Genomic DNA, 27,706 nt, shown 5'->3' with positions numbered 1-27,706 from the left:
GAGCCACTTATTTTTCTCAAAGAAAAAGAAACTCAGCTGAAAAATGGTGGAATATCCTAAATTTGGGTGTGTGGGAGGATATTCCCAGTTTGCCAGGAGGAGTGATTTTGTTAATCACCCCCTACCTCCACAGCAGTGCTTACTTAAAATCATTAGCAATATGCTTGTTCTGCTGCAAAATGTTGTTGTACACGAGAATGCATAAGCTGTTTGCTGGTTAGGTTATTGCACAATAGATTGCACAATCTGTTGTGTAAAGAGTTTCCGCTAGCACAACTGTTGTGTTGGTTTCCTCTGTTGCATTCAGCTATCACCTGTGGCTCCTAGAAGCTGTCAGCATGCAACAACAGCCACCCCTCAGGAACAGCTTTGACTGGACAGCTAAAGCAGGTGAGGGTAGACAGCGGGTCTCAAACCCTCAGTGAGTTAGGGACTTCCCCTGCATGCAAAGACAGGCTACAATGGATTGAATGGACAAGACTAATAGTGGGTCCAATGGTCAAGAAGATGGTTTCTGCACATGCTGTAGAAGGAAGTGAGGGGCAGATGGGGCTAGTCAACCTGGGAAGGTAGTCCACCTAGGACAGGCTTCCTCAACCTCACCACTCCAGATGTTTTTGGCCTACAACTCCCATGATCCCTAGCTAGCAAGTAGAGTCCCTACAGTTGGTTGGAGACTTATACTCCTCCTTGCAGCAACTCTTGCAGACAAATGAATTGCTCTGCTTTCCTTTGGACCACATCAGCAAGGCTGGGAGGGGAGGCGGTCTTGTTGTCTGGGCAGCCCAGGACCACCATACACACTGCCCAGGCTTGCACCCCAGAGAGGTCACTTCAGTGCTGCTAGTGCAGCAAAAGAAATGAGGAAGGCAGTAGTTACTGGTCTCTGCAGCCACAGCAGGCACTGTGATTCTTCTGTGGTTTAACTTCACCCCAGGAGGCATACTCGATTGTCTCTTGAGACAGGCAGATGCAAACAAAAGACCTCATATTTTTATGAGAACACAATGGATTTTCAGTAAGTCAGGAAGGTCAAGGTTCCAGCAGTTACCTTTACCTTTTCAGGGACTCCAAATTGGCAAAAGGAAAAACACAACGTACACCATGGTATGGGTGTGTGTTATGTGTTCACAACCAGGAGAACTTTGCTCTTCAAGGGGACATATCTGAACTGCTGCATCTTAGTCATTCCTTAATGGATTTTTGCTTGGATTTTGCCAGTTTATATTAGTCACAACACAGGTACTCCACGTCAAATTTCACCAAGATGGGTCCAATTATTTTTATTTCATAATAATAGAACACTTTTTGACCAGGCTTCTGCTTTAATATCCAGCACTCCCCATCCTGTTTAATCAGACCTACGGTATATCAAAGAAAGGAAGACCTGCAAGTACTACATATTTTTCAACCAGATTTGAACATTGCAGAAGAAGCAATGTTGTCCATAAGCAGGAGCTGATGCCACAGGTATAGGACACAGCAACTTTGAAAACCTGGAAGAAGGCAGCAGTAGCTTGTAATGTTTCCCCAATGTTTTTGATGAAGCAACCAGAAAAAAAAGACAAAGTCTGCAGCAAAACCTTTTAAATAGAAATAATTTGCCATAGCCTTCTCAGGGAGTGCAGTACATTCTTACGTCCATGGAGTTAAAGCAACAGACAAGCAAAATTGTGGGATGATGCATGAGGTTTACAATTTTTTGGTACACTGCCATCTTATCTACAAGAACTGCAGCTGGTGCAGGACAAGGAAAAAAGGGACCATCTCCCTAGAAGATTAATAGTTTGCTGCATGGAAGAACAAAGTGTAGATAAACATAAATAAACATGCATTGAACACCGTCTGCTGCGTATGAGCTAAATCATTCTGCCAAAGAGAAATAAAGAAAAGCTACTTTAACATTTAGAGCAGTGCAAGACAGCATGGATAAGCTCAGGTAAGCAGAGTTTACTGGCGAAAAAAATCCCCAGCATTAACATACATTTTCTGACATAGTGTACTTTATTAAAGATGCTTTCCAGCCACTGAACTCCAATAGTTTAATTGCACTAGGAAGCTGATGAAGATAAAAATGTTAATTCTTAGGAGCATGCTTTATCAAAGGATGTAAAATGCAATCTGAAAGGCACTGATGTATTAACATTCAAACAGCATCATTAATGTAATTAATTCTCGTTCTAAATCTCCTCTTTTGTTACTAAAGTCCTGTGAGATAAGCAGGGTTTATTTAAGCCTGTACACGTACACACACACACACACACACACACACACACTTCTAAAGATAACAGAAAACAGATTTATACAGATGGGAAACCTTCAATTTCTAACCATTGTTCTTTGTTAACAAGTGTGGCATTGACTTCTGATTAAGCCAGAGTTTCTCCAAATAACTTGACTTGTTTCACTAATTTGAAATTCATTCTTTTTATAACACATACCATTAAATATAAGGGATGCGGGTGGCACTGTGGGTTAAACCACAGAGCCTAGGACTTGCCTATCAGAAGGTCAGCGGTTCGAATCCCCACGACGGGGTGAGCTCCCGTTGCTCGGTCCCTGCTCCTGCCAACCTAGCAGTTCGAAAGCATGTCAAAGTGCAAGTAGATAAATAGGTACCGCTCTGGCGGGAAGGTAAACTGCATTTCCGTGCGCTGCTCTGGTTCGCCATAAGCGGCTTAGTCATGCTGGCCGCCTGACCCGGAAGCTGTCTGTGGACAAATGCCGGCTCCCTCGGCCTATAGAGCGAGATGAGTGCCGCAACCCCAGATTCGGTCACGACTGGACCTAATTGTCAGGGGTCCCTTTACCTTTACCATTAAATATAAAAATTCCTAAACACTTTACAATAAGAATTCAATAAAAAAAACTATGAACAACATTCAATTACCTCAAAAACTGGATAGAAATTCTACTGTACATCACAAATAAAACTGAGCAGTGTACAAAATTGGGAACGTGTTTCAGAGGTTGGGTGCTAACACCAAGAAGACTTGTTATTGCTTTGTCACAAGTGGTATTATGGAACGATCAGCAAGATTTCTTCAAAGATCATATGACTGGCGTGGCCTGTACTAGAGAAGGTATCCTGGTCTCAAGTTCTTTAGGACTAAGTATCAATAAAATAATCTCAAACTTGGCTTGGTAGCTAATAGGTGCCCAGCGCAGAACTTTCACACTGGTTACAGATAGGTAACCGTGTTGGTCTGCCATAGTCAAAACAAAAAAAATTCCTTCCAGTAGCACCTTAAAGACCAACTAAGTCAGTTCTTGGTATGAGCTTTCATGTGCATGCACACATCACACTGGTGTGATTATGTGCAAATCTGGTTGCCTCAGTAGCTGCATTTATGCTGTTTGCAACTACCGAATCAGGCACAGGAGTGGAGCCAATGGCAGTGCATTAAAGTAATCTACTTGGGAGGTTACCAATGCATGAATCACCATGACAAGACTATGCTGTCTAAGAATGATCCTAGTTGGCACACCAACACAAATTAATTATGGGCACCCCAAGACACTGACATCACCAGGGATTCTAATGACAGTCAATCTAGGATCACCCCCAAAGTATGCTTCTTCAAATGCAGTGTGACCCCATCTAGAGCTGGTACACAATCTAATTCCCAGACTTGGGAATTAGCCATCCACAGGGCCTCCATCTTGTCAAGATTCAATCACAGTTTATCATCCTTCATCCAACTCATGGCAGTATCCAGGCACCAGTTTAGGAAAGGCAAAGCCTCACCTGATTCAAATGTTACAAAGAAACAAAGATGCGTATCATCTGGATATTAGCTCACATAAATGGATGTTCCCCACCCCTGATTTAAAGGTTTGAAGGTCATCACCAGCATATATATATTCCTCTGTTTCTCATCCCTTGGTCACTCGCAACTGACTCCATCATTATGTTTGAGAGCACAGGAAGTAATATGAAAGTTCTGTAAACAGTATGGATCTGTGCGGATCATTGACTCATGCAAATTACAAAGGAATACAATCATTAAGTGATGACAATGCACCTATGAACCAGCTTCAAAAGTACCCTGTTGAATTATGCACATTTCAGTAAATACAAATAAGAAATAAGATGCAACAGAATTGGAGTAAAAGTTAACAAAATACTGGTGTCTATTTGCTTAGTTTGCAGTGGATGCTTGATAGATGCACTTAAGATTTACCGAATGACTACTAGACTTTATAATTCTCTGGTGGAGGTAGGGGAATGCCTTTTAATCAGTCTGTAGTTAATTGGTTTTCATTGACTTCTTTTATCCAAGTTGCCTGGAATGATATATGCATGCAAAACTTTTAAAGCTCCAACAATTTTCTCTTCAGTTTTCCTGATATTCACAAGAATGCAAAAAATGTGCCCTATTCAAATATTATTGCAATGCACAATGAAATCTGGTTAACTATACAGATTTACTTTTTCTGAATTTCAGCATAATTCTATCAGTATTAATACATAAGCATGTAAATATATATGCATGGTTATATGTATTTTTAATGTGTCAGTTACTTTAGGAAACCTGGAGTCTGTAGGCTTACATTATACATATAGTAATGTGTATAATAATACACATTACATGCAATAATTGTTCATATTTTTAGAAGTAGTAGTAGAAAAACCCAAACCCCTCACTTCCAAACTTCTAATTCCAAGATGGGAATTAGAAAGAAAAAATCAGTTTGGATGCACTCAACATTGAAATAATCAGAAAATTCTATCCATACTGCTTATTCAATCATGATTGGTTTGCACTCGCCACCATTTTTAGAAACTTGGTGTAACTCCTGATCATTAAAGGCCATTAATTTATGTCCCTATTGCCAACCATTGAGTGTCATGCTGTGCAAAGGCCCAGGACATTTCCAATAACCTACAAGTCTGTTATGCAAATCTGTTATACTGTATTATCGAAACTTATAAGTGAACACCTCAATAAATGCAATCAATCGATCAAAATAATATAAAACAGCAAAATCATGAAATACCCATAAATCAGACTTGATAGTACAAGGCAGAGGAGAAGATGGGTAGTATTGTAGGTATTGCAAAAGATCTCAGGGATAGGGCAGGATGGAGTACACAAGAAAGAAGGGAATGTGCTCATGGATGCATTTTTGTAGGCTTGTCTGTATGGGCAAGGGCATGTTGAAAATGATAATAATGGATGGATGACCAACCTTTGCATAGGCACTGCAATGAACACATGTAACTAGGTTTGTGAATCTGCTGGAAAGAGGCAAGATGGGAATACAGGCTTGGTCAGGGCAATGAGTTAGGTCAGCACACCTGCTTGGGTTTCATGTTGTACTACTGCTTGCTCTCCAGCTCAGTGTTCTACACTAGAGGGAAAAGTGCTCCAAAGCTCTTGGAGCTCCATAATACACACGAACAAGATTGGCAGCACCTCATTTCAAAGCCCTGACTTCTATTACACTGGGGGGGGGGGAGTTGACCTACAATAGTTTTATAGGTCTGAGGCATATGAAGCACAAAAATAGGACTTTGCACACGGCCCCCATTTCATTTAATCCAGCTTTCTTTAATCATAGCTTCAAGGGCATACGGAGGTCTAAATAGACTTGATTTTGAAGCACAGATGAGCACCCTATTCCTTTTTGCCCTTGGAGTTAAAGAAGCACAAATTATGCAAGTACAAGCAGGATTGCAACTGACACAGCAACCCAAAAACACAATATCTATGATTATAAAAATAAAAAATGATGTAGATCATCCAAAAAGGATGTGTGTGAAGCTTTCATTTTTTTCTAAAACATTGTACTAAACTTGACCTCTGTAAAAAAAGAATAAGAGGTTGCACATCTTGTGCAAAAACCAAAAGGGGATCTGGCAGGCCATTTTATTTATTTATCCTTGCAGCATATTGGGAGCATCATTTTAGAACTCCAACACATGACAGGAAGCATCTGCCTGGCTGCCCAGATACAATACTCCTTAGGCAGAGGAAACAGGGATAGGATGCTGCCCTATACAAAGTCAAAGTGTTTGTCCATTTAGCTTGGCATTGTCTAGCTGACTGTAGCTCTCCAGGGTCTCAGGAGATGGCATCTTTCGCATCATCCTACTACTCTTTAAGGGAATACATGAGGGACAGAAAATGGGATCTTCTGCATCTGAAGCTTGTAATCTACCAGAGCTATAGTTCCTAATTAAGTTACGTAGGCCAACAAGGTTCCATGTGGGTCTGCCTTTGAAGGTGGTTCAGAAACAGCAACATGTACGCAGTGTAGCTGAACATAAGAAGAACCTGGTTCAGGCCAATGGCCCATCTACAATATAGTCCAGCATCCTGTTCCCACAGTGAACAATCAGATGCTTTCTCAAGCGTCTAATATTAGGCTCAGCCAAAGAGTATGACTCATTTTTGGAGGTGCTTTTTGTTACTGGAAGAAATGTACACTCTAGGCTAAATCCTGTTTAAGAGAAAAGCTGTGCTTGGAACCGAGGCAAACATGAGAGATCTTCACTTGGTGCAGTGCCACATAAATGTTCATCTAAGAAAGTGGAAAGAACACAATATGAAAACTATGTTTTAGAAAACTACATCCTCAATCAAGAAGGACTTTAGTGAGAGTAAGTCTAATTGGCACGCTTATTAGTTTACATCCGGGATCTAAGTGGTAGCTGATTCACACCACAATGAGTCATGGAATTACTGTAGAATTTTCTCTATTCGTGACCAAGGTCTGAGGTAAACTGAAGATGCCACGGACAGAACTAGCATTTCCAACTGAACGTTCTTGTTATATGTCTTCCATACAGAAAACAGCCTCAGCCCAAGCTCTTTTCTTGCTGTAAGTCTTCTAGGATTATTTGCCTTCACCCTCTGAAATAACATTAACTGGCAGTCTTTTAATTGCTTTTACCAGGGTCAGCTGAAGATACATTAACACTGAAGATACATTAATGTGAGAGGTCAGAGGGAACATACATGAAAGGTGACTACGGAAGCCAAGAAGCTAGGATGCTACCGAGCAACAGAGCAAACTAGGTCATTTGACACGTGACTTGTGTATTTGGATGCTAACTGTATTTGTTTAACAGTTCATTTCTTCAGAGATTGCAAAATCTGGCTCTTTAAGGCCATGAAACATGGTAACATAATTTGTATGTAAGTTAGATTCAAAAAGAAATACTGCAAATGCAGTATTAAATACCAATTTACACATTTAACAAGTACCATTGGAAGCATTTGCATGAAGTAATAGATCACCTTCTTAATAATAATAATATTTCTTATACCTTGCCCATCTGACTGGGTTGCCCCAGCCATTCTGGATGACTTCCAACAGGAATACAAACAAAACAAAACAAATATTAACAGCTTCCTGAAACAGGGCGGCCTTTAGATGTCTACAAAAAATTATATAGTTGACTCTTTGACATCTCTTTGACATTGCAAAATGTGAGATTAGATCACATCTATTTTTTACTTGTTGACACACTCTTCAATTTTCATTCTTTAACTGATTCCGTGTGTGTGTGCAAGTAACATGAGGTACAGCAGGTGAAAAGCATTGCAAAAGCATCTTTATACAGATTTTGCCTTTTGTTTCCTATCACTCACAGTTCATGTAATCCTGCATTAAACATGAGCAACTCATTTAAAGACTTACCTTCAATTCATTCCTAAGGAAGTGAATAGTCTGTAATGGACATACAAGCAGGGAAAGGCAACAGATTTTTCCCAAGGTACCTGAATAGGTATGGAAGCTGGATGAAAAGTGCAGAACCTGAAAAAAGCAAGGAAGAGAGATTACATTTACACATGCCTGAAAAGTTAGAGAGAAGTAATATCACTGGAATTTTCCCAATCTCTCTCTCCCTGCCTCTTCCATATTGCAGATTCACATCACTTCTCAAGGCATTAAATTTTTTACTTAAAATGCATATAGGGTGTGCATTTTAGAGAATGAAGACAGTGGGTTGCATACATATACACATGAGAATATAAATACATTCTAACACTCTTTCTCGAAAGTGGCCAACTAGATGCTTCTAGAATATCTCATGGAATGTTCAGAGGCAATAAACCTGGCAATAATGTGGTGGAGCAAAAAACAGAGGTTGTCTTCTATTTTACCTATTTATCTGTTTACTTAAGGTATCCAATATACATAATCTATCTATTAATTATGTAGTAGGTCCCTTTGTTTGTCCTAAACCTACCACCATATTGTACCACTAGGTGCTTTTGCATTTGAAACGAAATAGAATAACATCAGTGGTGGACCTTGGTGTCTCATACTTCAGTGGAGCCCTGTGTGATGTCAAAATTTGGCATCCTCCCCCTACCTATTGCCTTCCGTTGGATGTCATAGCTGCAGTGCCCCAGAAGCTCTGCACCTGGTGTTACGACACCAGTTGCGCTCCCCTAGATCCAACTTTGATAACATCTCCACTATTCACTCTCACCTCGCCATTGATAAGGCACTATCATCATGTTCCTCTTTAGGCTTAATGTTTTCTAATTTAAGAAACTCCAGCCTCTTGAACCTTCCTCCATATGGATAATGCTCCACCTCATTAGTCAATCTCTTTCATTTGAGTTGCAGAGGTAGGAAAGCCAAATCAATGTATTTTGGTTATCTGTACAAGCTTTCTGATTGTTTTCCATCTGTCTCCCTAAGCCCCCTTTCAGGTTATGCTGAAATATACTTCATACTTAGGGTATCCTACTATTTCTGCTGAGCTATGTAGTTGCCAGAGCATAATTTCAACACAGTTTTTGATAAACCAAAATGAAAATGCAGGTATCATTTAAATGTCAAACTTGGCAGCAGGAAGGTCAGCACTTCTGTCTTGCAGATGAGCCCCATATTAATCCAGATAATCAGAGCAACACTGAGTCCTACTAAGGGTAAAAACTGGCACTTGTCCACCTTGTCTCCATGGAAATGTAGTCTTGTTTAATATCTCTTTACAAAATGTAAAGAAGCTCTGAAATTTACAAAGGTAATCTTGTTTTATTTCATGCATATCACTGAGCATGCCCAGAGCTACGCTAGTCAGCTACAGCCACTCAGGAATCTTAAATATATTGCTGAGATTGCTTTCTTCTTTTCTGGTACCGTTTTCCCAAAGAGTAAAAGAAGTGCAGTAGCCATTTATCTCTGCATATAAATCTCAAAAGATTTATTATATGAAGAGTCATTGCAAATTGCCTGTCGAAATTGCGTTCATGATGAACAAGAATGACACTAAATTTTGCAGTTTGATTAAATCTCCCAGATAACATAGTAATGAATGCAAAACTCTGTCACTAAAATAAATATGGGTATTTCTCTCTCAAAAGTAATATGTATTTATTTCATGTGTTTATTTGAACCAGGGGTGGAGCGAATCAGTGATGATGTGCTTCAGCTCCTTTATTTCACTGGGTACTAGACAGCTTCATACTGACACCATCTTGTAATGAAGATGCACTGTAATTGCCCAGCATTTGACGGATGTGCATAGGTATACTTGCTCTGCTTTGTGTGTGTGCGCCCGGGGTGAAATATGGCCACACCACACCCCCTTAGTATCAACAATTACAGGGCCTGCTTCATACCCCAAATGTTTTTGCCTCACTGGAATGTGTTCTTGAATTCCTATGCCTCTTGTTTCTCTGCACAGAAACCAGCTTAGTGAACAAAGGTAAAATGTACCTTTGTAGCTCTGCCCATTTACCTGAATTTGAACCTGACCTAGAGGATACCAACTTGGAAGTGACCCCATCCCAGGAGGCACTTTGCTGAGGGCCCCCTCAAACAGCCCTCACATACCTGGTTCACCACAAGCAAATGGAATTCCAGGTCAAAGATAAATAATATGATGCCAGAGGGGGCTGCTCAGTGATTATTGACTATGTATATTAGAAAGTACTATGCTCTGGTTAAAAAAGAAAAAGGCAGCACCCATCCACCAGGAGAGACAATAACACATTCACAAACTGGAGGAAGGGAATGCAGGGCTAATGCAAATTTGCTAACAAATATACAGAAATTTCAGTGATAATACACAGAAATGTGGACCCCGCAACCAATTTCACTCAATTGAATTAAATATCAGACTATTACAAATGTCCTGCACTGAAGCTTGCCACATAGAATTACAGTGGTACCTTGGGTTAAGAACTTAATTCGTTCTGGAGGTCCGTTCTTAACCTGAAACTGTTCTTAACCTGAGGTACCACTTTAGCTAATGGGGCCTCCCACTGCCGCCGCACCAACGCCACACGATTTCTGTTCTCATCCTGAAGCAAAGTTCTTAACCCGAGGTACTATTTCTGGGTTAGCAGAGTCTGTACCCTGAAGCATCTGTAACCTGAGGTACCACTGTATCTTTCTCCCCCTGCACAATGTTCTGGGGTTTTCCCCAACCCCCTCCCCAAACCAATTTCAGGGGGTACATATGGGAAAGAAGAGGAGAAACCCCATTTCTCAAGCAGAAGCCCTTTTTAGGTGAATCTCGCCCACTAATCTTTATTGATGAGATTCCAAGTATGTTTATATTGTTTTATACATGTTTTAAAACATTCCTACAGATGCCTTCCTTAAGCAAGGGCCCTCCATGCAACTCATACTAGGGGTGGAGAAGCAGGAGAAGAAAATTCATTGTGCTTTCCCATCCCAACCTACATATTTAGTCTGTATGTAAATAAGGCTGAACTTGACAGATTTTTGCCATCCATGGTTAAGGTATCATTCAGATTTATTATCTGTGAATCACCTTTCTGAGATTAAAAACCCAGTAGCAATTAATTTGTCATCTTCTGAAATATTTGGCAAGAAGCTACTCCTGTCTAACAAGCAGCCATGAAATTCATATTCAGAACCTCTCTCTGGGAAATTAATCCTCAGCAATAAATTGCCTTTACTATGGAGAACAATTATTACATTCATGCTCCATTTATGACATGTGGCCAAACTGATAACTCATCTATGATAATATTCTCTCTTTCACACTAACGCACACCCTTGCCTTCATGGCCAAGAATGCTAGCCTCTTTACATTCTTGGGAGCTACTTATGATAGTGTTCTGGGGCCAGAAGTACATTTATGGTTGCCTTAGAAGTTTCCAGACTCCATAATAAAGCTGTTTTTGTGTAGCGGCAAAAATTTCACAGTACTGTAGTGCACATCCTCAGGTATAGTATTAGCATTCAAATACAAACATTTATATGTTATCTACACATTACATATAAAATGCAAGAGAGAGATGGGGCATTAAAGTGTGAAAATATATTCCTACAACCTAAATGCATCTTTCATTTCAAGCTGTGGGTAAACATACTGGATTCAAATTTGACAGTCACCAGGGACCAGATAAAATCACTCTAGTGGCTAGATTTGGCATTTCAGTAGGTCATCCCTGAGCTAGTTTATTTCCTATTGTTGTTAAGTGTTGATAATTCTTATACCTTTGCAAAATTTATAATTTTGCAATTATACATAATAGTTTTGCATAATTATACAAATAATTTTTCTCAGTACAATTTCAGGAATGGCTTTCAAATTTTTTTCCTTCCAAACAAGTATTTTGGGTAAATACAGCAATATCAAAAGCTATATCTATATCTATAGTATATTATCTTAGGCCAAATGACAGAAAATCTCACCACAAATGGGTAAGTAAATAACCCCCATTGTAAAGGATAGCAGTGCTGCTTTCCTCATGGAATGTCTTGCGTTGGAGAACAGCTGTTTTGTTTCAATTATTTATGATCACAACTCGGCATGCTGTACATCACTAGAAATGTTATTGTTTGGTTTTGCAAAGGCACACATGCTTTGCAACAAGACATCCCTCTAACCCATCTGTTGCTAAATCTTTGATGGAAATGGAATGAAAACTTTTCATTTGCTGGCTGTTTGTCTACTTGGGCAAGAATTAGTTAAATTTTAAATGAAGAAGGAAAAGGAAGGTAACACTAAAAGAAACATTGCATTAAATTGGATTTTAAAACATTTCCCCCTTGCATGCATAACTCACTCCATATGCAACATCAGAGGATATACATGCTAAGTAAAACAAACACATTATAGTTAAAATACAGCAACAATTAACTTGTTGAAATGCACATTCAAATGGTATGAAAAAAGGCGGCTACATAGTTTCCATATCTTTCCTTTGATTTGTTTTGCAATTTCTTTAGATACATGTTTGTGACCTTGTGTCCTGACAATACTGTGATTTTCCAGATCTAAGAGGCAGTCAATGTGCTCCTCCGTTCTCTTGCACTACTGTGGCAGGCATATTAGACTTCATGTCATTGGAATAAATATTCTGTAGGCTACAAGCTTTAACAGATTAATTGGTGTAATTAAAATTGACTAAAGCTTTAATTGCCAATTTAAAAGGCATATCAGTTATTCAGGAAGTAGCCCTGTGGAATGGACTCTTTTTGTTCTCTAAAAGCACCTTTGCCTGAGCAATCTCAGAGAAGGTAGCTTTTGTGTAATGCACAGTGACCAGTGAAAGGATACTTAGAGCAACTTGGTGAAGCCCTAACCACTGCCTCTCGCAAGATCTAACACAGCTGGGCATAAACACATAAAAAGCTTAAGGCGGGATGCACGGAGAGGGGCAAGCAGTGGTATCAACAAATGCAGCACCAGCAGATAACTGAGGTTTAGCGGCAACCTTACCACAACCTCAGAGGCAGCAAAGAAAGCAGAGAAAAGGCAGACAAGTTGGAGACAGCTAAACAGAGAAATGTGATTGGAGAAACTTTACGGTCCTGGGCCCTGGAGCTACCCTAGGACGAGAAAGTGTCTATACAACTTTGGATGGCTATTAGGATTCAATATGACCTAAACAGATTTGAGAACTGGGCCAGAACCAACAGCTTGAATTTCAGTAAGGATAAATGTAAGGTAGGAATAATCTTGGGCAGGAGTAATTAAATGAACAAATATAGGATGGGAGACACCTGCCTTGCCAGTAGTACATGTGGGAAGGACCACAAAGTTGAGTCAACATGAGCCCAGATGGATCAGACCAAAGACCTATCTAGCCCAGCTTACTGTCTCCCACCATATGCCTAAGGGAAGCCCACAAGCAAGAGATGAGTGCAATAGAACTCTCCTGGTATCAGTAACAGGGTACATCTGATCCTAGAACTTGTGTTCAGTTGCAGCCATTGGTAACCTTATCCTCCATGAATTTGTCTAATCTCCTTTTAAAGCTTAAATTGGTGGCCATCACCACAACTTGTTTAAGCGAATTCCATAATCCAACAATGTGCTGTGTGAAGCATTTCACACAGAGGTACCTTAGCGGGTCTGCTGTGCAGACTACATCATCATCACAGGTGCACAACAGGGCCTAAAGAAAAGGAAGTGTCCTATTTTCCTATATATGTGGGGGTTTGATGTAACAGCAGCAGATGCACAGCTCTTACCCAACTATCACAAGACTCTAATGAAACCAAATTTGTAGCAACATGGTTAAAGTCTTTATTTACATTATAATGAAAAGTTAGGAGGATGATAATAGCTTACCAACTATTAAGGGACAAACGCGCAAGCTTTTCAAAGTGATCCCTTCAATGCCAAGTATAACGCCACTGGGTAGAATTCTCAAAGAAAATAATAAGTTGTCATAATCTCTACTGCTTAGAACAATATTAGCAATTTAGTAAATCCAGGCAATGGAAGCTTGGGGCAATGAAGGCTCCACACATCTCTCAATGCTGTAGAAGCCTGTCAGATGAATTATTCGGAAGGAACCACTTGCTTCCGACTCCACCTATTTAATAGGTAAGGTAGCAATTTTCGTGCCGTTTTTAACTTCTGTAGTTGTGCATAATAACTGAGCATTAGCTGACAGCTAGGTGATCAGGGAACGCAATTAACCCATGACTTCTCATGCTGCAGCTTGAATTATTTGCACTGCAAACCGAAATGGTAGCCTTAGTTTTTTTAAAAAAAGCTTACACAGGTGAAGTTATTCTTTGGTCCCCACAAATCCTGGAAAAGCCTTTATTCATTTATTTCATAAAAGTTACACACTGCTTGATTGTAAAAATGAAAACAAAAAACCCTCAAAGTGGCTTACAAAAAGATAAAATAAGAAAAGACAATGTTAGGCTAACTGATTTTCAGATATTGTGAACTGTAAATATGTTACTTCAGATTGTTTTATTGCTCACTTTGCCCACTTTCTCTTCGTACTGACCTGTTTTGCTTGTTGGGAAAGGAAGTTTTGCAGTAGACACTGAAAAGACAACAAAGATGAAACCTGTCTGCTATTTAACAGGAGGGAATTCCAAAGCGTAGGTGCCACAACTCTAAGGACCCAATTTCTATTATGGCAGGTAGACTTGACCTCAAGACAAGATAGAATCTGCACCCATCCCTAGCAATGGAGTATTAATGGGATATATCTAAAATGAAATGTAAGCTTAAAATAAAAAAAAAAATGGGGTCTGGGTGGGGCAAACCATGCAGAAATATCAGTAAAGGAGTCAGTGTATGTTTGAAGGAGAGCACAGTAGAGACTGTGTTATATCCTTGTGGACATGTTTGACAGCAGCTCCGCTGCATTCAGCAAAGCTATGCTACCGTTGTTCTGCCAGGGATTTAGCGCAATTCCCTTCTTTGGTGCTGGACTTACCTGGAACAGGATATGGATTCCCTTTTACAGACAAAATTGAAGTTGCAAAAATTGTATTGCTTTCTTCAACACCTAAGGCAGTGGCTTTATGAAAGTGACTGCTAGCAACTCAGGTGAATTTTGTAAACAAATGTAAAGGAGTTCCCACTGTGTTTTGAAACTTGGTGCTTTTACCGCAACTGAGAAGGAAGCTGAGTGCATGAATAGAAAAGGAGTAAGGTTTAGCAGACTCTGTGACCTGGATAGAGCATGAGTTCAGACTTTTGTTATCACTCAGCTTACAATCTCCAAATGCATGTGAATTCAGTGATGTGATTGGACTCTCAGGTTGCAGCAATGGGTAGAAAGGAAATAAGATTAATGATAATGCACTTAGCAAAGGCTTTATTTATTTATTTATTTATTTATTTACTTAGCCCACCATTCCTAAAAATAGTCCAAGGCAGCTAACAATATATATTATTATTTTATTATTTTTATTGAATTTATATACCGCCCTATACCCAGGGATCTCAGGGCAGTTCACAGAATAAAACCAAGCTATAAAACCACAAAATACATAATAAAAATATAAGCAATAACCCAATAGCCCCCCCCCAAAAAAAACCACATTTTAAAAGGGCATAGGATGTAAATCAGATCAACCCAAGGCCTGGTTAAAAAGGAATGTTTTTGCCTGGCACCTAAAGGTGTATAATTAAAACAAGGGAGTTCAACTGATAGCATAAAAGCAATGACATAAAAAATATCCTTAAAAGTAGCAGCAAAACTATTTCTAGCATAATTAACCATAGCATAAAAGAGGGCTTACATGTGTCTTATTAAATGCTCTTTCTAAAAGGAAGGTCTTCACCTTCAACGAAAGGTGATTAAGAGCAGGATGACCCTTCCTTTGGGAGGGAGTTCTGAAGGTGAGGCACAATCACTAAGAAGGTCATGTCTGAAGACATGACAAGACAGAGGAACTGCATTAATGAAATACCTCAGTTGATGACCACAGCAGTCAGGAGAAGACAGATCTGGACACTATACTTTTGTTGATGCAGTCAAGAAGAGCATTAGCTTTTTTCTTTTTTTGCTGCTGCTGCTGCATCACACTGTTGATTCATGTTAAGCTTGTGGTCTACGAAGACCCCTAGATCCTTCCCACATGTACTACTGGCAAGCCAGGTGTCCCCCCATCTTATATATGTGCAGCTGGTTCTTACAGCCTAAGTGCAGAACCTTACATTTGTCCCTACCGAAATCCATTTAATTAGTTTGGGTGCAGTTCTCCAATCTGTTTAGGTAATTTTGAATCCTGGTTCTGTCTTCAGCAGCACTGGCTACTCCTCCCAGTTTGGTGTCATCTGCAAATCTGATGAGCATCAAATGTAAACACTTAATCTGAGTGTTTGCTTTGTAGAAGCTTAGCAAAAGGCACAATAATTTAGGAACTAAATTTGAAACCAAAACACCATTGTGTATAATATAAAGACCTGGGTTGTGTTAAACTACAAGTAGGCCAGTAGAGCAGATGAACAACTTCTCATAAAAGCATTCTAATAAAAGGATGCATAGGTTTTACAACTCAGAGCCACCCTGCCATTCTGCAGTGCATCAAAGGAATGCAATGATATTATAAAGTGTACCATGTCTCTATAATTTTCCATTGGCCCACAAAAAAAGTTAACACACCTTCTATTAATCATGCCTAATCATGCACATTAATAGCAGTAGCACATAAAACTAACCTGTAATTTGGCAACATGTTTTGCTGTCTTTAAAATTAGTACAGAAGGGAAAACATTATATATAGCAATTACTTGACAAAGTATGTCTGCAGCGCTTAAGTGCCAGGTGTGTTAAATCAAGTGGCCTGGGGGCAAAAATACTGTTTTTAACAAAGATAATGCTTAAATGAATCAAGCTACCATTATTCCATTATGTGACAAAAACCATCAATTAGCCCATCCATTAAATCCTTAAGTTAGCTCATGCAAGATTGATCAAGGAACTAGGGTTTTACAGTGTTTAATTTACAATAGATGGATATATTTAGTCAGTCTGTTGGGAGATTCATCACTGGGCATTCTTCCCACACTTAAGAACAGAACAGAAGAAGACCCCTAATGGAACAGGTCAGTGTCCCAAATTCTTCAGCATCCTGTTCTCACAGTGGCTCATGGGAAGCATGCAAGCAGGACCTGAGCACAAGAACACCCCCCCCTTCTGTTGTTTCCAGCAACAGGTATTCAGAAGCATGCTACCTCCTCTGTTACCTGGTTATGCACAAAGATTAGCTGCTGGTTGACAGGGCTGGATAAGAATTCTACCCAGTCATGAATGGCCTCTGTGATGTGGAGCTTTTGCAATATCTGTGGCTTGTAATTTGTGCTTGCATTTTGTTATATTTCGCTGGCAGGTTCTCATAGCAGATGCTGAAAGTACTTGACAAGATCTATAGCAGGCATATGTGGGTGGGGAGGCTCCTCTGTTCCCATGGTTAATCCACTTAATGGCCATTGGAGTGCCACTACAAGGTCTCAGCCTAGTGCACCGGCTGGTATGTGCCCCCCCACCCCCAAATACACCTTCTGCTGACAGGATTCATTTGGTGAATACTGTCCTCCATGTTGGTTTTGACTGTGGTTTGGGAAAATAATTTAAGGTGCAGAGAGAGAATTCCTCAGCTATTACACATAGAAGCATATTGTATCACAGAATGAACACTCTGTGCTGCAAATAAGGTTACTCTCCATTAAGGCACAAAATATCAAATTATAAGGGGTGGCAGAAAAAGAACATAACTTTTAACATATGTGGTGGGAATGTAAGCAAGTGAAAGGCTTCTGGGATATGATATATAATGAGATTAAGAAAATGTTGAAGTATACATATGTTAAAAAACCAGAAGCATTTTTACTGGGAATTGTAGGTACAGAAATTAACAGACAAGATATTAAGCTTTTCCTATACGCAACAAAGGCAGCAAGAATTTTATTAGCACAGAAGTGGAAACAAGAGGAATTACCAACAAAAACCACTGCAGATAAGAATATGGATGTATGATGTTTTAATGTTTTTGATTTTAAAGCAATGGTTAAATAGTGAAAATGAGAAATTTGAAATAAAAGATAGAAAATCGTAAGGAAGGTTTGAAGGAAGTCAGGGCCCTAAAAAGCCAAAATGTATAATATAAGAGGAGATATTGCAATGGAAAGTATTATTGTAAAACTAATAAAAATGATATGAAAAAAATAAGGGGTGGCAATCATACAAGGTTATTGTATGTCCGCAACAACTTGAGCTTTAGAACTTGACAGCATGCCATTAGGTTTCTGAGTCCTAACATTGTTATGAATGAGTCTTTCTAACCTCACCCATTTTACTTTTGAAAGCAGATTAACAGAGAGCTGCATCAGCATATATTGAAAGACAGACAGAAAGGCAGACCACAGAAGCCAAATCTTGTCTACATGGCCTTTTGGATTCTTGGCAGAGTCAACAATGCCGTCATCAAGAACATCAGGTATGCATTTGTGTATTCATTTAAAACGATGCGGATATTAGTCTGTTGAGACCTTCCTTCCTTGTCACCATAATAGCTTGTTATAAGAAGATATGGTACATGATGACTGCATACAGAATTAGGAAATGAAACACCTTCAAGCCTTTTAAATGCCTAAGAAAAGTTTACATCCAAAACAGGAGCACTCATTCCTAAGGCACAGTCATGGTGACTGATGGTGTCTTCTATCCTCCCCACAGGCAAAAGAAAGCATCTTTGTAAGCTTTCAATCACTTTGATGGAGAGCAATTGTATATACTATGCCTTTTAATTAGCATATGACTGCAAGGAATGTAATATTAGGCAATATATCTTTGTTACAAGCCAAAAAAATACCCATTAATTAGGGCCTCCAGGGCTTCTTTGTGGAACTCTTACATTTCTTTAAGAAAACAACAACAGTGATGGAACTTTATCCACCATGTGCAGATCATTTACTAAAACAAGTTGTGTAGAATAAACAGATAATGTAGAATAAAAGCTAAGCACTAGAAGGGCAGCAACAGATGTGGAATAAATAAACAACCAGAATTGTAAAGTTATGAGGTCTGTATGCAAATTATGATGCAATAATATGACAAATCAGTAAAAGGGTTTTGTCCAGTTTTCATCTGTATAAATAGGCAGATTTTTTTTTAATGTGTGTGTATTTGCTTTTCACCTACAGTATGAAATAGAGCACAGCAACAAATTAATCGCTCTTGCATTTTGCTTGTTTCTAAGGCTGCTTCTGACCAACCTGTTCATTGAGCATTAATTCCTTTTTGTTTGCAGAGAGGTTAGATGCTGTTGCATCAGAGTAAGTATTATCCCACACTATTCTGCACATTTTCCCATCACTTTTGTTATCACAAAGAAGTCTGTTCTTTTGGAGAAGTGTGTTTGTTGTGCAAGACCTCCCACTCAACCATAATTGCACAATTTGAATTTACTGGCATGTGTTTGAATCCCACCCCCAAATAACAACTGTCTGGAAGTGCCGTAAGAAGCAACTACACACACACACACACACACACACACACACACACGCACACAAAGATGCCAAAGCATTTTGATGCATCAGCATTCCATATGATAAGCTAAATATGTCCTTAAAGTTTATTTTAACAACAAGTTTTGTTTTGTTACCCACAGGGTACTTTTGAACGTGGCTTCCCATTAGTAACACTACATTTGAAATGATGACAGGTTTCCCCTGTGAGGTGTGGAAAGATTGCTTACAGAACCACACACACACAGAGTGAGTTCTTCTTCCTTGACAGCTACCTTAAAATTCCTTCAGCGAATATGTATAGTTACCGGATGTTATGTACGGGCTTCTTGCATTTGGCTTTTGACTATAGCTCCAGCTAAAAGTTAACATGTTTGTAGAAGCAGGTTGCAGGCTATACCCCAAGGGTATACACACGGAGATAAACATACATGGAGGCACTGTCAACAACTACCTGTTGGCCATTTTGGAAGGGCCGCCCCATAGGACAGTGGGCATTTGGGAATTCTTTGGGGAGGAAGAAATACCTTTTTCATTTTCTCTGCCCCTCCACCTTTTTTGGGGTGGGTGGGAAACTGCGTTGTGAATAGGGATTCCATATGCATAGGCTTCAACAGGACTAGCATATATGAGCAGGGAGCCCACTGCCAACCCACAAAACCTGGGGCCCTATCATCCCTTCTCCTTGCTGTCATTGTCCTAAGTAAAGGAGGGGTGACAACAACAAAAAAGGGAGGAGTGCCTTCCACTTGTTTCACTCCTTCCCTCCCAGTGGTGATGGTGTGGGTTGGGTCCACAGGAAGAAGGCAAGCAACTGGGCGGTAGCAACACCATGAGAAAGGAGTTGGGTCTACTGAAGACACCTTGCTCAATGGACCACTAAAGCCTGGAGCCAGTACTGGACATGGGAGGGAAAGGGTTGTAGTCCATATCTGGGAAAAGGCTCTTCATCCAAGGATGAAGGCCATACGGATGCACACTGCCTCCATGTGGAAAAATAGCCAAAAAGTTAGAAATTCTGAGAGTGTGGGGAAGCTACGACAACAAAACCTTAGCTTTGATACAGCCAGTTCTTACATAATGCTGTCCATGACCCAGAAGGTCAAACAAGAAAGGGGGGGGACCGAGAGGGGGGAGAGAGAGAGATGGTTTGGGGTTTTTTTTTGTAATCAGAGTCTTAAAATATCTGTATGGATCTTCCAGGAAAGACTCTGTAGGCAAGATATTTTTCATGTGTATGAAGACAATGTATTTAGAAATATTAAAAGTGTAAAGGTTCCCATCACTTCATTACATTAATTGTTAATTATACACATAGGCAGGCAAGATGCACAGCATAGAGGACCACAGTGGAAATATCAGCCAGAGGGAATATTTCAGTCAATTCTAATTAACAACCTGCCCATCAGCCTATTAAGTGCCAAGCTAAAAGGCTTGCATTCAATATGAGGATGTGGGGTGAGATGATACTAAAGCATGGAATTTGGTGTCATCAATATCAGCAGATGATTCACCATTTCTTTATCCTCCCCCTTTCCACTGGAACTAGGATATGGAATCTTATTTATTAAAATTTATATACCACTTGATTGAAAACAACAACAACCTCAAAGCATTTCACTAAAAGAACAACAAAATTATTGGTAGAAACAGTTAAAAACAACCATTCAAGAATAATCAAAATCAATGTTAAGGTCATGCATTTAAGCTCTGGGTAGCAAAGCACAGACAGATTTACAAATTTGTGTGTGTCTGTGTGTGTCAAATTCCAGAGGGGCCATCCTGTTAGGCTGCAATGAATTGTAATGGATCGCTTTGAAGTCACTTCAGTGCCAGGTGGAAAAAAAATCACCCCACTATCCCCCTCCTCAGTCTTGTCTTGTATTTTGCCAGAACAAAGGTGGCAACCCTAACTAGCAAAAGTCCTTGCTCTGCCTGTCACTAGCAGAACAGGGTAGGTGAATCCAGCCCATGATCTTTCAAATCAAACCCTCTGTACACCAAGCCTTAAAATTTTTATTCAGTTTTTACCATGCTATTCTGCCAAACAACATCTCCAAAATGACTCACAAAACCCAAATAAAAGCACCTACACAGAACAAAACAATAATGGAGCAATATGCATACGCATAAACATTAGTAAGGGAAACAGCAAACACAGATGCTTCTAAAGCACTTTATGAAATGAATGGCATACAGTATGCAAAAGTCCTAAGTGAAAATATGTCAGTTCACAGCTGATTATTATTTTTAAGGTCAGATTAATTTTTGGATGCTCAGCAGGCATCATCTTAATTAACCAGTCCCTGATCACTTATGAACTAGACAAAGAAGAGGTCACCATAAACTACCTGCAGCAAAGCCACTGATATCTAATGCCATCAATAAAACTATTGAGCAAATCTAGGCTGCTATTCTAAAGTCAGCCAAAGGCTGGCTGAAAGCTCTTAGGACAGGCATAGGCAAACTCGGCCCTCCAGATGTTTCGGGACTACAACTCCCATCATCCCTAGCTAACAGGACCAGTGGTCAGGGATGATGTGAGTTGTAGTCCCAAAACATCTGGAGGGCTGAGTTTGCTTATGCTTGTCTTAGGATGTGGCTGCTCCACCAACTCCACATATGCCCGCAGAGGATCTTCAAGTACGCCTGCTGAAAGCTCTACAGCTCTAGGTGTATACTACTGGTGGTGTGCATTGTTGTTGAATGGCAGAAGGCTCCTTGCACCCCCAGTATGCCCCACCAAAGGGCAAAACACTGCAGCTGGCATTGTGATTTTTCCTTCTATTGATGTCAATGGAAGGAGAAATGGGAGGGGAGGAAAATGGAGACAAAACAAATGAAAAAGCCATTCCCATACTTTCCGCCATGACAGGAGCAAATTAGTAGGACCTAGGAAATGACAAGGTCTCTTCTCAAGGTCTCTCCCGCCCCCCCCCCCTCAGCCTTTCACCTTAGGACTCCTCAGTCACAATATAGATATAGCCAAGTGTTCCTTTCCAATCTAATTTTGCAAATTCTAAGCACTGTCTGACTCTCAGAATCCACTTTCATGAAGGTGTGAGATGTGCTCATTTTATAGTAACTTTATTTTATAAAACCCAAACAACATAGCATTAGTGTTCCTGGCCATTTCTCTATCTCGCGTCTCCCAGAGGCCAAGTTACCCCTGCCCCCTGACAATGAATTTAGTCAACTGAAAAAGTAATTATATCAGGAGGCTTCCCTTTCTTTTCTCATCTCTTGCAATCCCTGCAAATGAGCATCTTACGCTGCGAAGCATGATATTTGTCATAAATTAGCCACAGTGTTATCAATGGTCATAAAATAACCTAATTTTTAAAAAGTCAGGACCATTATGTGGCTTGCTAACTTCTCCTACAATCATGAATTTCTAGACAATGGGAAGTCTACAATAAAATGAAAGAGGTATTTGCATTTCTCATTCTACTGGCATTAATCTTAATATTACATGCCTTCAATGCATTTTGTTGGGTAATGGATGAACTCTAATATTTTACACACACACACACACACACACACACACACTCTGTTCTGGATAACTCCCCCATGAAAGGATGGCTTGGTCTGGATGAACCTCAAAACCACATTGGTAACAAACCTTGTGTCTGCCCCCTCCATCTCTCCTCATGTATTATCTGTTTCTTTCTCATTAAACTGGATTGGGCTTCAAACTAGAACTGAAAACTCATTTCAGACTGTGGAGAGTGGGGAGGGTTTGGAGAATTGTCTGAAACAATCTTTTTCATTTTGGATGCTGTATTATCTTTGTAGTCAAATAATTTATAAATCAACTCAGAGGAGAAGTTCAAATATCATTTCAACGAGGAAGGTGACCTCAAGTCCGGAGCTCCCAGGAAAAAATGCTGATGTGGTACAGGCATATATGAGTGCATGGGAAGTCAAATATGTGCATTATTGATAAATGGACTGTGTATATGATTACGTTTAGGATTGTGTGAAGGGGAATTGTCTGTATGTATCTGGTTTTGTGACAGAGCCACTGGATGTTATTGTGGACATGTTATGCAAGATACTGATTTTTTGCACTAGGGACCATTTCTGCCTTCTCAGCTTGATTACTCAACACTTGAGAACTTGTGGTAGAGTGCCTAGACTGACTAAAATGGGAAACAATGAGGTGATATAAGGCTTCTGTCTGTGATGTGAGATGGCACCACTTGATGTTTAAGTAATGAAGTGAGGATGAGATTAAATTTGGATTACTTGACTATCCCAGTTTTCAGCAAGCTGGCGCCCTTCAGATGTTTTGGACTACAACTCCCATCAGCCATAGTCAGCATGGATGGAAGTTGTAGCAAAAAACATCTGGAGGATACCAGGTTTCATAAGTCCGGACAATCCTCTCTGTTTAAAAGAGGATTTTATTATGGTATTGCACTGATTGTATTCTGTTGCTTTACTGTAAGTTTTGTTTAATACTGTAAACTGCCTAGATTACTTTGAGTATAGGGCAGCCAATAAACATATAAACAAAACCATACACCATTTACTGATTGCAGATACATGAGCACTAACTAAATACGTATAAGGTATAACAACTCCTAATTGGGCAGAAAGATGTACAGCCATGTATTGTGTCATGTCTTAAGTGCACAAACATATTGCACCTCTCTGTGTCACGTTCTCTAGACTCACTTAGCCACCCTCTAAGTCTTCCTTCCATTGTCTCACCTCAGAACAGGAATATGTGGCTGAGGCTCACCATCCCTTCTTTGAAGCTGGAGACACAATATGTCAAGCCTGTAAATGGACTAATTACCCTTTCCTGTGACTAACAAACGACTCCCTTTGCCTCGAGCTGATAAATCTTTGCCTCACATAGTGTCTGTAAAACTTTGGCAACTCAATGAGCCACCAGCCGAATAAATCATTCAGAAGGAATGAGTTACTTAAGCCATAAGTGACCTGAAACAGCTGGTACATTCTCAAAATGCTCACACCCTGCTCTAGGCAGCAAAACATTTTGCTTGTGGAACCATTGGTCCTCCATCCATAACAGGACTGAAGAGGGAAAGGTTAGGGAGAGGACACGAGGGTAGCGAACTAGCAGGAATCATTTATTTCCTCAAAAGGCTACAGCACTGTCACTAACTTCCTTGCAGCAAAAGTGAACATAGGAACAGTCTTAATTAAAATTGTCGTGTAAAAGGCTAAATGCACTTGCTTTATTATGGTGCTTTGATATATATATATTTTAACAGCAGTGCAAAACATTACATGTATAAAACCCAAACCAGCTTGTTTCCCCCCCAAATATACACCCAGAAAGTTTTCTTTTTTTAAAAAATCAATGTTCGCTCATCCTCTCTGGCCAACATGTTATATTGGTACCATAAGTTCAAATTCAGTTATAGATAAAAACCAAAATGTGTGTTATCCGCAGAAGAAATATGTAAGGGCTGATCTGAAAGTTTTCTCATAATAATGTTTGGTGCAAATGTGGTGTTTTGGGGGGCATGGGGGGGCAAAATAGATTTTCCTTTCACCTCACCCTCACCCTCTCTGGGTTTTCCATGGAATCAGTAGCTCCCCTCGACAGCTTCCAGTTTCATTTCCCAGAAAACCCTTAGAGTAATGTTATGTCCTGGTGTAACAACATCCTGAGGGGGATTCTGGAGAACAAGCAATTTCATGGCCACCCCGAGCTCAGCTATGTTTCAACGGTTTCCCGCTAATATCGCCCCAACCTCAAAAAGAATATCCACAATAGGCCCATTTCACCACCTGCAAACTGAGCAGTGAAAAGGGAGGGCCATTTCAGGAGTACCCTATTTAAGTTTAGATAAACTTGCACTATTGATTTGTTACCAGTTTTACTTGGATTACTTTTCTGCTTCCTTTAAGAAGAAGAAGAGGAGTTTGGATTTGATATCCCGGATTTGATATTGGATTTGATATCACTACCCTAAGGAGTCTCAAAGCGGCTAACCATCTCCTTTCCCTTCCTCCCCCACAACAAACACTCTGTGAGGTGAGTGGGGCTGAGAGACTTCAGAGAAGTGTGACTAGCCCAAGGTCACCCAGCAGCTGCATGTGGAGGAGCAGGGAAGCAAACCCGGTTCACCAGATTACGAGTTTACTGCTCTTAACCACTACACCATACTGGCTCTGTTTTCAGTTTATTTCAATGTATCTTTTAAATAGTATTTTAATTATTACATTGTAATATTTAATAATATTACATTGTAAGCCACCTTGATTAGTATGCAACTAAATAGCTGGAATAATGCTATGGGATCCCTCCCCTCATACCTCTAAGAATGCCTGGTCCCAAATCTGCTCCAGAGAGTTGGGGGACCCCGGAACAGGTCTGGGGGATGCAGAGGGAGGAGAGGGACAGAATGTTCCATTGCACAAGCAGAAACCCTGATGATAACACTGACATTCAGTTTAACCCTATGTTGCATACCACCCTTTGTGATGAATAGGACCAGATGCTACTTGCCAAAGGAAATCATCAAAAGCACTTGCAGAATTCTGCGATCTCGTTCCCAGCTTCCATTCTCAGATGCCTGCACTTTCACAGGGAAGAGGAAGACATCATCAGCATAACAGATCGCTTTTCTGTATCGCACCCATTATGCCCTTGTGTAAATCTGCTTATGCACGCAATGAACAGATTGCTGTCAGTGTAAATATAGTTCTCATGCTTTATTTAGAAGAAGTAAATTCATATAGCAATAAATGACTAAACATTTCTTATGGACTTTATATTATCATTACCAATAAATTGTAAAATGGCTATGCTCTGGGTGGTCTGGAGTGTCAGAGAAGGAGAAAGCACAAGGAAGTTCCTGTATACCAGGGGAAACCCCCACATATACAGGGAAAGTATGTTTACATTAAACCTGCCTCAAAATTACTCCAAGACCAAGAACTGTGTGTACCTACTGTATATCCTTCAACCTGTCACAGAACCCTGGCAGTAGATGGTAGTGCACTGGCTTAGCTAGGCATGAGCAAATATGTCAACTGTGGTTTCTCTCCATCTTTGGAACTTACTTTGAGTAAACATGCATAGGATCAGGTTTTAATTTTCTAACTTTTCAAAATAAATGGGAGGAACATTCCAAGCTCTATTCCAGCCTACAGCAATATACAGTGGTACCTCAGGTTACATATGCTTCAGGTTACATATGCTTCAGGTTACAGACTCCACTAACCCAGAAATAGTGCTTCAGGTTAAGAACTTTGCTTCAGGATGAGAACAGAAATCATGCTCCGGCAGCGTGGCAGCAGCAGGAGGCCCCATTAGCTAAAGTGGTGCTTCAGGTTAAGAACAGTTTCAGGTTAAGTACGGACCTTCGGAACGAATTAAATATTTAACCCGAGGTACCACTGTACCATGGCTATGGCTATGGTTTTCCCAGTAGTGATGTATGGAAGTGAGAGCTGGACCATAAAGAAGGCTGATCGCCGAAGAATTGATGCTTTTGAATTATGGTGCTGGAGGGGAGACTTGAGAGTCTCATGGACTGCAAGAAGATCAAACCTCTCCATACTGAAGGAAATCAGCCCTGAGTGCTCACTGGAAGGACAGATTGTGAAGCTGAGGCTCCAGTACTTTGACCACCTCATGAGAAGAGAAGACTCCCTGGAAAAGACCCTGATGTTGGGAAAGATGGAGGGCACAAGGAGAAGGGGGCGGCAGAGGACGAGATGGTTGGATAGTGTTTTCGAGGTTACCAGCATGAGTTTGACCAAACTGCGGGAGGCAGTGGAGGACAGAGGTGCCTGGCGTTCTCTGGTCCATGGGGTCACGAAGAGTCGGACACGACTAAACGACTAAACAACAACAACAACACCACTGTACCATGGACTGATATCTTCTTTTAGGCTGGCCTCTCTCTTCTGCTTCAGCAATTACTCATGGCTGAGTAAGATTGTCTTCCATGAACACAGTCTTAACAGTGTGTCTGTAAGAGTGTGTGGAGGCCAATTCTGGACCCACATCCTTCCACAGTGGGGCCATAGGTTTCTGGGTGGGAGTTGATCATGGTGAGGATTTGCCAAACGTGCCTTCCTGTTTCTCCCTGAGTTTGTGCTTCTTCAAAGTCCATGACACCTTTGGTAAAGGCTGTTCTCCAATTGGGACATTTGCATGCCAGTTTTTCCCAATTGTCCGTGCTTATACTGCATTTTAAATTATTTTTTTTTTAGATTATAGATTTTCCTTGAGAGCATCTTAGAGGCTAGCCTCTAGGTTATCAACCAGTATTTAGATGTGTGTGTTTTTCTTGATAAAAAATGTTGTTGTTTCTTTAAAAAATGTTTCTTAAAAAATGTTTAGAATTATATATATGTATAGGCTTTATTCATAACAAACAATATAATAATAAATAATAATTTTTTATTTATACCCCGCCCTTCCTGGTTCAGAAAACCGGGCTCAGGGCGGATAACAACAAGTTTAAAACACTTTATTGTGATACAACAAAAAACAGCATAAAATACAGTATAAAAGCGTGAATAACAATAAATTCT

At 40.1% G+C, this 27,706-nt stretch overlaps 1 protein-coding gene and 1 long non-coding RNA gene across 7 annotated transcripts in view; one reads left to right on the top strand and one right to left on the bottom strand.

Moving 5' to 3' along the window:
• Nucleotides 1-27,706, bottom strand: part of SULF2 (sulfatase 2) — a 261,932-nt gene that overhangs the window by 182,225 nt on the left and 52,001 nt on the right. For all 4 annotated transcript variants that reach the window (XM_083746188.1, XM_083746190.1, XM_083746187.1 and 1 more), the window contains one exon: nt 7,651-7,767. The gene's annotated coding sequence lies outside the window, so the exon portion shown is untranslated. The remainder of the gene's footprint in view (nt 1-7,650; nt 7,768-27,706) is intronic.
• Nucleotides 745-26,549, top strand: LOC310847993. Of its 3 annotated transcripts, none has more exons than XR_014566102.1 (3): nt 745-1,939; nt 18,020-18,147; nt 25,651-26,549. It is a non-coding gene; the product is annotated as an uncharacterized lncRNA (long non-coding RNA). The 3 variants fall into 3 exon arrangements; XR_014566104.1 differs by lacking the exons at nt 18,020-18,147; nt 25,651-26,549 and adding exons at nt 4,147-4,220; nt 6,904-7,637; XR_014566103.1 differs by lacking the exons at nt 18,020-18,147; nt 25,651-26,549 and adding an exon at nt 6,904-7,637.

The sequence above is a fragment of the Podarcis gaigeae genome, assembly GCF_964106915.1.
Source record: "Podarcis gaigeae genome assembly, chromosome: 6".
Taxonomy (NCBI): Eukaryota; Metazoa; Chordata; class Lepidosauria; order Squamata; family Lacertidae; genus Podarcis; species Podarcis gaigeae.
The sequence above is the reverse complement of the archived record's forward strand: the minus strand, read 5'-3'. Positions and strand labels throughout refer to the sequence as shown.